This window comes from Microtus pennsylvanicus, chromosome 9, assembly GCF_037038515.1.
Source record: "Microtus pennsylvanicus isolate mMicPen1 chromosome 9, mMicPen1.hap1, whole genome shotgun sequence".
Taxonomy (NCBI): Eukaryota; Metazoa; Chordata; class Mammalia; order Rodentia; family Cricetidae; genus Microtus; species Microtus pennsylvanicus.
In genome coordinates, this window is record NC_134587.1 from 59,841,419 (window position 1) to 59,856,333 (window position 14,915).

The 14,915-nt window shown below is 47.0% G+C and overlaps 1 long non-coding RNA gene across 1 annotated transcript in view; it reads left to right on the forward strand.

Annotated features, from left to right (window-relative positions):
- Window positions 1-14,915, forward strand: part of LOC142857618 (uncharacterized) — a 46,017-nt gene that overhangs the window by 21,652 nt on the left and 9,450 nt on the right. The window lies entirely within an intron of this gene.

The following is a 14,915-nucleotide window of genomic DNA, read 5'->3' on the forward strand; positions in this document are numbered from 1 at the left end:
TGAGCTCTGCTGCCAGGTACTAGTGTCGTTAGCTTCCTGTCACTTTGGGGGGCAAATGACCCCCACACCAAGATGTCTACTCTCCCCCCAGCAGCTGTTTCTCTGCCTGAAGAGACCTTCGGTACAAAGCTGGGAAGACTCTCCCCACCACCCCGCTTTTTATTTCTGTTTTGTTCCATCTGGTCTAATCTCAAGAGACCAACACGTTCTTCTTTTCTCGAGTTCAGGAAGGTGACAGTGTCTATGATACTGAGTGTGTGGGCAGCGTGTGTGTGTGTGTGTGTGTGTGCACGCACAGAAGAGATGGCGTTGGCACCAGGTGACCCAGGGCTCAGCAGGTGAAGGAGCACATTCAGAGCAGAGGGCCGGACAAGTATGGCTCTTGCCTGGCATTCACCAGCCACTGAGTTCCATCCCAACACGGAGCGAAAGGGAAAGCCTGTGAAGTACACCGTTGCCCTGAAATCCCAATGTTTGATCAGTGTTTTTATTTTATATTTTTCCCAAATAGTTTACCTTGTATGTTTAACGAATATATACAAGGATGAGAAAATACTTCCTTTGATAGTGATATTTCAACATTGCATATTAAATTACTTTTTGCAAAAGGTTTTTGCTCCTTTAAATTGTATTTGCTTCTTCTGTTTTGTTGAATAAAGTTAAGGAAGATTGAGGGGTGGGGTTGAGGAGAGCAAGAATCAAACAAGCCACGAAGACAGCTGACAGTCTGGCTCCTGTTTGAGCGAAAAATAGAATCTGACTCCATTCTGTTTCCTCCCGCCCCCTCCAAAGCCCAGCAAAAACGGACGGAGTGTTTTGCATCTCACTGAGGTAGCTCCCATCTGAGGGGGTGAAGCTGATGCTGGCCCTCTGTCGTTATCTTCTAATTGCTCATGCGTGAGGAGATGTTACTTTTTTAAAAGCTTGGCTGTGTCATTCACAAAGAGGGGACCCTAGGAACAAGGAGAGACTATAACTCAGGCCAAGAGACACCTGTAGTGTCAAAGGGATTAGAAAGAAGAGTAGCAAGGAGATAACCAAAGGTAGAGAGACAGAAGAAGCCACTGCCAAGAATGCAGGCTAAAAAGGGAGAGTTGAGGCTGACAAGGCCAAGAACTTTAGGCAGACCCCTGTCCTCAGATACCGCCCCTCAGCCTGGAAGGAGCAGAAGAAAGATTCCAAGCAGATTTGGAATTAGGATCCAGCTGTTCAAACACGGCTGGAACTGTTTCAAGTCAGAGGATTATGTGAGCCGCCATGCAGCTGCCCCCGGGGCTGGTCCCTGGGACTCCCATGACAGAGTACCATACTGGAAGTATGGGAGCCTTCAAGGACGAAACTCGTACTCCATAATTCTGGGGAGAAGTCTGGACTCAAGATGGGCACATGCTAGTTTCTTCTGACTTGTGTGAAGATGAGTCTACACTTCCCAGGCCTCTGGTGCTGCCTTGGGACCTTGGCATGGCTTGGCTTGTAGAAACAGCATCAACTTTCTGCCTCTGTCTTCATGTAGTAAAGGCCCTGTTAATGCCTGCTCTAGAGTCCCTTTCCTTTCTTTCTTTTCTCTGTTTTTTTCTCTTCTGTGTGCTTGTATGTGTGTGTATATATGTCTTATGCGGGAGAAGATGTGCATGTGTCCGTATACACACATACATAGTGGGGGTCCATCTAAGATGCCATGCCTCAGGCATTGCCTACTCTTACTTTTGAGTCATTGGCCTGGAACTCACCCAGACTGTGTGAGCCGGGCAGTAAACTTCCAAGGTCTGTCTGTCACTCCCCAGCACCGAGACTGTACTTGCATGCCATCCCACCTATCTTTCTTAAGGGGGTGTTCATGCTTCTGTGCTAAGCATTTTACTGACTGAACTATCACATTTCCCAAAAAACCCTTCTTTAAAGAACAGATGTCACTAGCCGAGCACCTCACAGATGACCCTGTCCTGACCTATCTGCCAGCAAAGACCTTGCTAGGCACCAAATGTCCTAGGTGAGGGTTTCCAGCTCTTTCTTGGAATTGCCACTCCAGCCATGGTGTTCACTGCCGGCTGTGACCATCTCTTCTGGCAAACGCTGCGTTGTGAGGTCCCATCTCCCCTCAACACAGCTACTCCAGTCTGCAGCTCTCACACAGTACAGTGTCTCCCAGGTCTCTGCAGCGGGCGTTTCACACAACTGGGCAGCTGCCCTCTAGCTGACCTGAGTCACCCAGGTTAATAATCTGCTTCCTGTGTGGTGGGAATAGCAGGCGGCTGGAGGAGAAAGATGGTCATGGGGTCAGGGCAGCACCATATGTGACATTCACCCCTCCGAGGCAGTCACAGAGGCAGGGAACTGCACCGCTCCAGGGTGCCAGATTTACCTCACCTTTTCTTCTTCTTAATCCAATTCCTTTTGTGGAGCTCCATGTGCCGGTGTAAATCACCTTGACTCCCGTGGAGGAGCGTGGTGCGGAGACAATGCCACACAACTGTTGCCAGTCGTCCCTCAATCCTCCCACACTTCTGAGCAGTCAGTACGTACAGTAAGCCCGGGTTGAACCCTGGGCCTCCAGCCTGTTAAGGGTGCACCTTCTAACTTAACTCTGCCAGGCCCTCAAAAGAAACCAGGCGCTAAATCATCTACCAAAGGATGTATTGTTAAGGAATCTAGAGCTGACAGGGTCTAGCATTTATGATTAATATAATTCACATGAACATTTTCCAGAAAGCCGACAGCACTGCCAGGCTCTCACGGCATCCAGCGGCTCCATGCTCCACCCACCCCAGCCGCATTTCCTAGCAGCAGCTCCTCCATCTTTTGGTCATCTCCCCCACATCACTGCAGCCATACTCCTGCATTCCACGCCAGCGTTGCCTAGCGTGGACCTGCTCGCTTTAACCATTATCCAGTCAGACCTCTGTGGCAACCAAGTCTGCCCTGTTCTTTTCACTCCTCCCCACCCATCCTTCTCACAGCTAGTGCACCCTGGTTCGTTCCCTTGGTATTTGGGGTTTATTTCGAATAGACAGTGTGATTCGTGGCTGAGCCCACGGTAAAGCCGGATAGGATTACCTCTGCTGTGGGGTTGTGTTCTCTAACGTCACTAATGGTCTTATTTTGTGAGATCGTCCACCTGCTTAGTTTCTTGTGTTCCTTGCACAGTAACAGTGCTAAACAATGGTTACACCAACAGTTCAGTTTCTCGGTGCCAGCCCTCCCAGGCCACGGTGTACTGATTTGCTTCGGGCTTGGCCACTGCCCTCACAGGCTGGCTCATCTCTCTCCCATGTAGACCATGCATTTCTGGAATCATTGTTGATATTGTTTGAGACAGCGTCTCATGTATCTCACGTTAGTCTCCTACTCTCTGGGTAGCGGTAATGATCTTGAAGCAGTCTGTTCTTACAGCCTCTCCTTCCTGTGTGCTTGTATGACCACTTCCGAGCTATGTGGTGCTGGGAGTGGCACCAGCTGAGCTACATCCCCAGGCCCACTGGATCCCTTGGTTTTTGTCACTTTGCCTTCCACACTTATTTTGTAGATCATGTCTTCTAAATGATAGCAACACAAGAGTGGTATTTTAGCTGGGTATAAGATTCAAGGTGAAATATTGGTATGAGATTATTCCCTTGAGATTTTGTCTTCTCACCTATTGTGCTACTTGAGATAAGTCTGTATGTGTGTGTGTGTATGTGTGTGTGTGTTCATGGATACTTGATTTGTAAGAAGGCTGTGCCTAAAATAGTTTGACAAAATGACGGGACCATAATCAAGACAGTGAACACGTCTACCACCCCCAAGTTTTGTCTTATTCTCCTCTGCCCCCACAGTGCTTCCATCTATAGCAACCACAGGCCTTTCATCACTTTTGTTTTGCAATTTTTGCAAGTTTCTATGAATGGAATTTTATAAACTCTCTCACACTTTTTTTTAAAAAAAATCTGGCATCTTTCATTTACCATAATGATTTTGAGATTCATCCAAAATAAATTCATTCATTCATTCATTTGATTGTTGAGTAATATTCTCCTGTGTGACTATACCTCAGTCTGTTTACTCACCACTGTGAACGCTTGTTTTCAGTTTTGCATTATGAATTTGGATACAAGTTCATGTAAGGACAATGTGTTTCGTTTCTTTTCAGTTAACCCATGGAAGTAGAAAGGCAGATCTCATAATATGTTTGTTTAATTTAAATTGCAAAAAACTTTAAGTGTTTTTACTTATGTTTTTGAGACAGGGTCTGACTCAGGCTGTCTTCAAACTACCCAAGCTGAGGATGACCTTGAACTCCTAATCTTCCTGCCTCCACCTCCCAAGTGCTGGGATTTCAAGTGTGTACAGCCTCTTCTGTATCCTGGGAGTCAAACGCAAGGCCTTATGCTTGCTCAGCAAGGACTCTGCTGACTGGTGCATGACGACATTGCCAGGTCTGAGGGTTCTGTGTGTCCACATCCATATCCACACTCTTGTCTTAGCTCTATGACTGAACGTGTAGCTTTATCCCACTGGAGCTTTAGTTTGCTTTTTCCTAATTACTACTTACCCTTGCATCATCTTTCCAGATGCCCCTTAGGCATCCTGACATCTTCTTGGGGAAAATTTTCTGTTCTGTTTTAGCCGTATTTGTGGGTTGCTTTTATATTATGAATTTTAAGAGTTACTTTTTTGTTGTTTGTTTATTTTTGGAGACAGGGTTTCTCTGTGTAACTCTAGCTGTCCTGGAACTCACACTGTAGACCAGGTTGGCCTCGAACTCACGTTGTAGACCAAGATGCCTGCCTCTGCCTCTGCTGGGATTAAAGGGGTTTGCTGCCACCACCTGGCTAAGAGTTACTTTGTTTGACTTTGTTGAGACAGGTCTACTGTATGTGAGGCTGACAATGAACTCTTGACCCCCGCTGCCACTTCCCAAATGCTGGGATTCCAGGTGTGAATCAGACCTTGCTAGAGATTTTATATATTCTGAACACAAGGCAGCTGGCTGGCAGATGTTGTACCTTTTGGAAAAAGAAATATTTTTAAGCAGTTTTGATGAAGACCTCATTTACTATTTTCCTTTTTACACTCCAAGCTTTTTGTTTTATAGTTAAGAAATCCTTACCAAATTCCAAGTTACTATAGTTTTATTTGCCAAGTTCACCCCAAGATGTGTGGTCCAATTCAATAGCCAATTGTTATATGCAGCTATTTAAACTTAATGTGTAGGGAGCTGGAGCAATAGTTCAATGGTTAAAACCACCCATTACTCTTGCAGAAGACTGGGTTTGGTTCTCATCACCCACATCATGGCTCACAAGCGCTGGTAACTCCAGTTCTAGATCACCCACATAAGTAACTCCAGTTCCAGATTACTCACATCTGTAACTCTAGTTCCAGATTACCCACATCTGTAACTCCAGCTCTGTAATTCCAGTTCCAGATCACCCACATCTGTAATTCCAGTTCCAGCTCACCCACATCTGTAACTCTAGTTCCAGATCACCCACATCTGTAATTCCAGTTCCAGATCACCCACATCTGTAATTCCAGTTCCAGCTCACCCACATCTGTAACTCCAGTTCTAAATCCCCCACACCATGGCTCCCCAGTATCTGTAACTCCAGTTCTAGGGGATCCACCTATCTTGCCTGGCCTCTGAGGGCCAGCATGCACCATTGTGCACAGAAATACCTACAGGCAAAACACCCACACATAAAATAACGAAATCTAAAAACACAGACATCTAATTTAGCAGCTATCGAGTTAAATAAGCAAAGCATAGTGGCCTACAACTGTAATCCCAAACATAAGAAGCTGAGGCAAGAGAATCACTATAAGGTGTAGACCAGCCTGTTCTCCACAGTGGATTCTGGATGAGCTGGTGCTGTCCAAAAACAACCAAACAAATAAAATAACGTAGTACTGCCTCATGGGAGCCATATTTGAGTTCTCAGTATCCCATGGGCCAATGGGCTCTCCAGTAGTCAGGACAAAGGGAGTTGCCACCTCATAGGAACTTCTGTCAAATGATGTTCAGCACCAGGTACTCCCTGCTCATGCAGTGCTCAGTCATGTGGGAGAAGGGGGCATCTTCTGCCCCGGATTACTTGTCCTAGCCTGGCATTTTGAAGACATCATCCTTTCCCCATCCACTGCCTCAGCATCTTTCAAAAATCAATTAGGCCCGGGGCTGGGAGACAGCTCAGGCTTTAAGCACTTGTCTTGCAGAAGACCCTGGTGAAATTTTTTTTCTGAACTGACATAGCAGGTAAGAATCATCTGTAGCTCCATTTCCAGGGGATCTGATGATCCTCTCTGACCTCTTGGCACCAGACACTAATGGGGTGCACAGACGTTTATACAGGGAAAGCACTCATATACATATAAAATAAAAATAAGTAAAAAAAATCAATTGGAGATGTGATGGCCCATACCCATAATCCCCACCTGTGAACTAAGGCATGAGGATCAGAAGTTGGGGAGTAGATGTTTATGTCTTTTCAGACTAGCCTGGGCTTCATACTAAGATCCTGTCTTGAGAGAGAGAGAGAGAGAGAGAAAGAGAGAGAGAGAGAGAGAGAGAGAGAGAGAGAGAGAGAGAGAGACCCCTTCCTCCAAATCAGTTGGCTGTATGTACCCAGGTCTATTTTTATCAGCCAGTTTGCAACATTGATCTATTGATCTGTCTTTGTGCCAACATTGCATAGTCCTGGTGTGTGTGTGTGTGTTTGCAGTAATTCTCAACAAAATGTAGTGTAAATTACCCAATTTTGTACCCCCCCCAAGGTGTTTAAATTCTTCTGTGTATTTTGAATTTCCTTGTAAAATTTGAAACTGTCCCCTCAAATAAATATAAGCAAAGAAATTCTTCCCATTGGCCAGGCATGGTGTTCACTTCCCTGCTTTCGGGTGTTCCAGAGGCTGAAGGAAGGAGGCCCACTGGCCAACCTACCAAGACCTTCTCTCTACTTCTCTTAAAGGAGGGGCTCATAGGTCAGCGGTGGGGTGTTTGTTTGGCACATACCAGGCTCTGAGTTCACGCCTTAGGGCTGAAAAGACAAAAGCATCGCACGTACTCTCTGCAACGGTGAGAGCTGCTGTAATTCACAGATGACTTTTGGAGCAATGGCCGCCTTCACAATGTCCCTCTTTCGACCCCTTGTGTAAATACTCTTTGTTCTTAGCATCTTCTGCAGGTTTCCATCACCAGCTTGTGCATCCTTTGTCCTGTTTTTGCCAAGCTATTTCCTTTTGAACTTGAGGTAGAGGATACCACCCCACATTCTTTTTCTTGTGTTATCACGTGGATTGGAGCGTGGCGGTCAGAGGGAGAGCACGGCCAGGAGTCTGGTTCTCAGTGGGAGCCTGTTGGCTGGCTCTAAGCAGGCCACGCTGACTCCTGGTCCTGTGCGTGTGACCTGCTTTGTTTCTCTTGTTTGAGTTTAAAATCCAATCCATGGCCTTTCTGGGTTTTTATTCCTTTAATTTCTGGTTTTTTAAATTGCACAGTGCTGTCAATGGACTTGAGCCTTTTCTTACCCGTCGTGCTGGGAATTTGGTGTGTTCTTTCAATCTTGAAAAACATACACTCCGATTCTGAGAAATCGGTGTAAATTATGTCTTTAAAGGCCATTTTCTCTGTTCTCTTTTTATCAAGTTCTCATTAGGTTGTTAGCTCTGTACCATCTTCTGATTCTCATAGTTTTTTCTACTGTTTTCCTCTTTCTCTTCTGGTTTCATTTTATTACAAAGTTCCTTGTTCCGTATTTATTTTAATTTGGTAATCATGCTTTTATACTCCAGATATTTTTCCCCTGTCTTTTTTTGTTTTAAATATTGTACTGATTTTGTTTTATTACCTTCTCTGAATCTCCTTTGTCTGTTAGTTTTAGATATGGAGGCCTTCTGTGACGGTCTAGCTACCTTTAACATGTCTTAATATTTTAAAGCAAACAATCAAAAAGTCTGGGGGAGCCTCAGGTGTGGGCTACAAGACACTCGGAGGCTCTTCAGGAGCCTACGACTCACCTGTTTTGTTGCAAGAATGCCCAATATCATCTATTTATGGTTATTCCTCCCTCGTGAGTTCTTCTGCAGAGAATTCAGCATCACCAACAGGCATTTTTGGTCCCAAGTGGCATGGTGTTGAGGGACCTGTGGTCCAGTCTGTGGACTTCACCTAACCATTGTTTTCGTTCTGTTTTTACCTTTCGCTTGTGGCCTCGGTATTTACTGCCCATTTGGCCTAGTTTTATGCAGATAAACCTGCTGTGTTGGAGGTGGGATAGCTGCCAATACCAGGCTAGGGAGGAGCCTTCAGGACCAACAGTTCTCCATCTGGGCTTCAGAACCTAATGTTGTCATCTGGGCTCCTCTGGCTCTACAGTAGAACTGGTTTGTTTCTAAAGATTCTGTGCATCTCTTCTTGACTCTCCTAAGTCTTCCCACCTCTTCCCATCCCTCATACCCACAGCACGTGTCGTTCATAGGTCTCTTCCTCCCCCTCCTCCCTCCTCTCTCCTTCCTTTTACTACCTAATTCTCATATTAAGGTGTTTCTGAGAAGGAAAAGGAAAGAAAAGAACCAAGTTTTCAAACCACTGAACTTGGCTAGGAGTTGCTCAGTTTCCAAGTTTTAAAGCAGGCATCTTCCAAGTCCTGTCCACAGCACCCTGGTGGGAGTCCAGAGTGCATCTGCGCTGGTTTGGCTTCTTTGTCCTATAATCTGTCTTAAAGATTTGCGCTGCTGGCAAATATATAACTAGTAACCTGGCCAGACAAACAAAAACCCAAACAACAACAACAACAAAAACCCGCTTGCATTTTAAAAGCCTAGATATGGTAGGTACCATTCACTGGTGCGTGAGGGGAGCAGGTGGCAGGTGTCTGAGGGACACCGGCTTTAAGCTGTGTGCCCTGGTAAATTAATGACATAGGAACCAGGACACCTGTTCTCAGCTGAGTGCTCCTGGATGGCAAACCCATCCTGAAGAGACATCCTGGGTTTGCAGTCTTCCCATCCTTGTAAATAATACAGTCGGGATTTTACTCACGGTTGCCAGAGCGAGTCCGTGGAGTAACCCAAGAGCCCTCCTTTCTCGTAAAAACAGATGCCATGAGCAGGTCCTGCTCATGGAGTTTTTTTTTGTTTGTTTGTTTTTTGTTTTTTTTTTTTCTGAACCAGATTGGGAGGCCCTGTAAAGAACATCGCAAACCTTGTTTGGTCTCTGAGCTCCATGCTGACCTAGCAAACGAGCTCTTAATCCTATAAGTTCATCTAATCAATTTCTCATTGAACTACTGAGTGCCTGAACTTCAAACTGAAACTCTCCTTGTGGGTTTTTTTTTCTTTTTGTTTTTTTTTTGTTTTGTTTTGTTTTTTGTTTTTTTTTTTTTTGTTTTTTTTTTTTTTTTTGAGAAAGGGTTTCTGGCTGTTCTGGAACTTGCTCTGTAGATCAGGCTGGCCTTGAATTCAGAAAGATCCACCTGCCTCTGCCTCCCGAGTGCTGGGATTGAAGGAGTGTACCACCACCATCCATTTCCTTGTGGGAGAACTTTGCAGGCCTGGAACTTGTTGTATAGACCAGGCTGGCTTCGAGCTCACAGAGATCTGCCTGCCCCTGTCTCTCGAGTGTTGGAATTAAAGGTGTGCATCACCACACCGAGTCAAACACGATGTTTGGAGCCATCTGATGGTATGATTTTCCTTCAATAAAATAAAGAAAAACGGGATAGGGGTGCCTTTGCTTATCTAACAGGAACACAGCAGGTGGAGCTGGGTGAGTAGCAGGTCAGCAACAGCACAAACTGCAAGAGGAGAACTGTCCACTGTGTGCGGCAGCCACCCCACCAGGGTAATATTGGGCTGAGGTGTACGCTCCTTCCTCAAATCCTTCTCAACAAGAGGAATGCACACTAGGCTCGTTTGGGCTGCTTCCTGGAAAAACAGCTTCCTGCCCACGAGCAGAGATATCCAGGCCTAGCCACCTGAGTAATAAGTGGGCATGCCCTGCCCTCTGCAGATATCCAGGCCTGGCCACCCGAGTGAGGAGTGGGCATGCCCCGCCCTCTGCAGATATAATAAACTGTCTCACCAATTCCTCGCTCTGGAAACTACAAGAGCCTCTGTGCATAGGTACAGCCCTCATGCCGTCTATCATCATATCTAATGAAGTGAAAGAGAAACTAAGCCCACCCCACTCCTCACTGCTCCAGCTCTTCCAGCTTCAATCCGGAGCCATTGTCAGCTCCAGAAGTTGAGTCAAATCTTCAGATTGACTAATAAGTAAATCAGATTTTTACAAAATTGACTACAAGACTACAATCTATACTAATACCATTCAAAATGTATTGATGGCTGCAGCTGAGGATATCAGGGGTTAAACTTGGTGGCTTCACATGGCTGCTAGCTCCTTCACTTAGGCAGTGATCTACCAGCAGGTCTCAGAGAGTGAACATATCGTCAGTAGGCACTATGGCTGTGCCACTCGGTATCTGTATTAGTCAGCGTTCTGTAAAGAAACGGAACTTACAGAATGAATATATAGATTTAAAAGGCATCTATCAGATGGGTTTGCAGGATGACATCTGGGAAGTCCAACAGTGATGCTATTTCCCAACAGTAAGGCAGAGAATCTGGTAGTCGGTCGGTCTGTGGGACCGGATGTCTCAGCAGTCTCAGTCTGCTGTGGAAGGCCTGGAGGCTTCCTGCAGAGCTGCTGATCTCCAGTCTACACTGGAAGCCTGCAGAAGTCAGTTCTAATGTCAAGGGAAGAAGGCAGAGCCATGGCAGAGACGTCAGCAGTGGATGCCGAGAGCTGAACTCAGGTCCTCGGCAAATGCAGGGAGCAGTGTGCACTCTTAACTGATGAGCCTCCTCGCAGGTGCCTTTCGTATCCTATCTGTCACCAGAAGGTGCAGGTCACATTCAGGGTGTGTCTTCCTGTTTGAAATAGTCTAATTGAGAAACAGCACTTAGAAGCCAAGTGGTATCAGGGCATGCCTTTAATCCCAGCACTCAGGAGGCAGAGGCAGGTGGATCTCTGTGAGTTCGAGGCCAGCCTGGTCTACAAAGCGAGTTCCAGGACAGTCAGGATTAAATAGGAGAGAGAGAGAGAGAGAGAGAGAGAGAGAGAGAGAGAGAGAGAGAGAGAGAGAGAGAGCAATCAAGCAAGCACTTGGGGAGGCAGAGACAGGCAGATCTCTAAGCTGGAGGCCAGTTTGGTCTACATAGCTACACAGAGAGAGACCCTGTCTCAAAATACAAAACAAAAATCCCTTACAAGGATACTCACTGGCTTGTGTTTCAGTTCACACCAGATGCTGTTAACCTGACAACCATGACTAGCCATCCCAGGATCCACTTGGGAAGTTATGAGCTCCCTCACAGGAAGAAGGCTGGAATACATGCAACACGACTGTCTCACACTTGTATTTACTGCCAGAACATGGCGGGCAGTGCATTGGCAGATGGGGGATCACTCAGGTCTGAAATTTCAAAAGGTTTCATAGTCACTGTCTCTCCTTACAGTGGTGCTCTCCCTCCTTTCGGTGGTGCTCACCCTGCTTACAGTGGTGCTCTCCCTCCTCACAGTGGTGCTCACGCTCCTCACAGTGGTGCTCTCCCTCCTCACAGTGGTGCTCTCCCTCCTCACAGTGGTGCTCACGCTCCTCACAGTGGTGCTCACCCTCCTCAGAGTGGTGCTCACCCTCCTCACAGTGGTGCTCACCCTCCTCACAGTGGTGCTCTCCCTCCTCACAGTGGTGCTCACCCTCCTCACAGTGGTGCTCTCCCTCCTCACAGTGGTGCTCTCCCTCCTCACAGTGGTGCTCACCCTCCTCACAGTGGTGCTCTCCCTCCTCACAGTGGTGCTCACCCTCCTCACAGTGGTGCTCTCCCTCCTCACAGTGGTGCTCTCCCTCCTCACAGTGGTGCTCACCCTCCTCACAGTGGTGCTCTCCCTCCTCACAGTGGTGCTCTCCCTCCTCACAGTGGTGCTCACCCTCCTCACAGTGGTGCTCTCCCTCCTCACAGTGGTGCTCACCCTCCTCACAGTGGTGCTCACCCTCCTCACAGTGGTGCTCTCCCTCCTCACAGTGGTGCTCTCCCTCCTCACAGTGGTGCTCTCCCTCCTCGCAGTGGTGGGCCCCTTCACCACCTCTGTCTTTTCAGCTCTGCTACTTCTCATAGAATTCTTTCATTTCCTGTCTCCTGCCATAGCTAATAATTTTTTATTGTATGCTGGACATAGTGGACATCATTACAGAATGTCTGATTTTTTAATGATTATTGATTAGCTTGATCGTGTGTGTGTGTGTGTGTGTGTGTGTGTGTGTGTATGTCTGGGTGCTTCTGCACACATACACATGTGGAGGTCAGAGGTCAATGACCTGGGCCTTTTTCGGTTGCTCTCTACTATGTCTGGATTTTACAGAGGTGCTGGGGTTCGAACTCGGGATTTCATAAGTACATGGCAAGCGCCTTACCAACTGAGCCATCTCCTCAGACCTAAGATTTATCCTTCAAGACTGCCCTTTAATTATCCAAGTGTAGAACAACTCCTGGGCTGGGCCTCTGCAGAGAGCAGCCCCTTTGAGTGAATGTCCTGTGTGAGCTCGTCTGTACATTAGTCATGATGCCAGGACTGGGGCTTCCTTTATGATAACACTGACACTGGAAACTTCCATCTCACTGCTGTGGGACAATCCTTTTGTACACTGTGAAGATGTGTCTCTGCCTAAGGTGCCTTCTGATTGGCTTAATAAAGAGCTGAGTGACCAATAGCTAGGCAGGAGAGAATGGGCAGGACTTCCAGGGAAAGATTGGAACTCTGGGAGAGAGTCTGAGGTGGGAAATCAGCAGCGAGATGCAGAAGTCAAACATACAGTACTGAGGAGAGGTAAGAAGCCATATGGCAGAATGTATTAATATAAACAGGTTAATTTAAGTTTTAAGGGCTTGTTGAAAACAAGTCTCCTAATCTAAGGCCAAGCTTTCATAATTAATAAGAAATCTCCATGTTATTATTTGGGAACTGGTGGCCCAAAGAAAGTCTGACAACATTTTGGTACCCTTCTGGTGCCTGGGATGCATCAGCATCAGACAGTCCTCCTACTACTGTCTGAGAGAAAGGGGGTCCCTCCACCTTCCCCTGAATCTTCTTCTGCCTGGTTTCACAGTGATCCTCAGAACAAGGACAGGAGATTGAACTGTGAGCCAGTCCAAGGCTGAAAATGCATTGTGTGGCTAAGTCGCACAGGGTGAGCAAGAGCTGTCCATGTGGGCAAGGACAAGGACAGGACCGTTCTAAGATCAAGGGGGTCTGTGACAGCAACAGCAGCCAAAACCGCCACATCCATTTCACCCATTTCCCAGCCCTCCATCATCCTGCCCTCTCCACTCTCCACCCCTTCCAGCTTCCCAGACTCTGAAGCCCCCTCCATATCCCACCAGAGCCCAGCATGGCCATGGAGGCCACCCTGCTTCCGCCTTACCTCACATGGAGACCCACCTGGCATTTCATAGCTCCCTATAAACTCCTAATGCCCCACAGTGGACATCATTAGACAACTTTCCCACCTGGTTGCTATTTCACAATGGCTGACCCCTTCCCATCCAAATCTCTTAGCGTTTTTTCAAGTGACCCTTCTCTTGCTTTGTCTCTGTTGAATTTTATCTCTCTCCTCTGTGGAAACCCATCCCCAGCAGAGTGAGCTTCAGCCTTTCCCCTCCTCTTATCAGACTGCTACCCCAAGTCCTCGGACTGGCAAGCCTGACTCCATATGCATGGGGCTGTTCACAGGACAGCACTGAACCTACAGGGTGCCGTTCTAGGCCTCTTATGGAAGGATTCCTGGCCCGTGAGACGCAGCCCCCTCCCATGACCCTGCTGCCCAGTGATTGTTCACATCAATGCCTTTCTTCATGCCCCACACCATGACTGATAGCAACTTCCTTCTTTCTCTGCCCAAGTCTGTGGAGATAGTTACTGCTCACCCCATAGGGCTCAGCCTAGATCTGAGCACAGGTAAGCAAGGCCTCCTGGGGAGGAGACTGTGTTTACTTTCTCAGAGGCTGTTCTATCTGCTCAGATTGCCTGGCTCAGTGGTCCAGTCTGCACCAGGCAGCAGGCATGGCGAATCACAGGAGAACACCTCAGCCCGAGTCCAGGACTCTTGCCCACACTGCCTCTTAGATCTTGTCCAGATCTATGTCCTCAGTCTCTGAGTGTGTTTACCTGATGCTCATTCGAGCCTCCACACAGCAAGTAAAAAAAGTCTAAGGAATTCCCTGAGCACATTAAAACGAGGCTGGATAGATCCATGGAATTAAGGCCTAGCAAGAAGTTCTGATTTTGGAAGAATAATTTTTTTAATAGATCTGGAGTCATAACATCCATTGTAGGGGTTTGTTTGGAGTCAATGACTAATAAAAACGTCATTTCCTGTGATTTTTATCAATTGCAGAAAATGTGCCAGTAATCACCCACTTTAGCTGCTGAACTATGAGTGCTGCCTGGAGCTGAGGCTGGGGGACCACTCAGAGGCCTCGAGGGGACCACCTCAGAGGCCGCAGGTGGAGACCAAACCAGGCGAACAGCAGTTAAGCGTGCTAGAATATCTCAAGCAGACAAATTTGGACTTTTCCATGAGGGTCTGACATATCAAACAGGAAATGGGTAGAAATGACTCCAACAGTAAAACTGCTGTCACTTACAGCCTCTAAAGCAGCGGGTTCCTTTCCCACACCACCTCAAAAATAACGACTGGCGAGCTTCAGCCTGACGTTTATTCCACCTTTACAATGAAGAAAGCCCAGGGAGAGCTTCTTGTGTCTGCAGGTGACCCCGTGGTGACCTGTCAGTCCCTGCAGCTTCTAACCACACTCTTGTTAGCACAGCTGTTAGGTCATGACAAGTTAACTTCCACAGAACAATGGGCATGTTTTTTAAA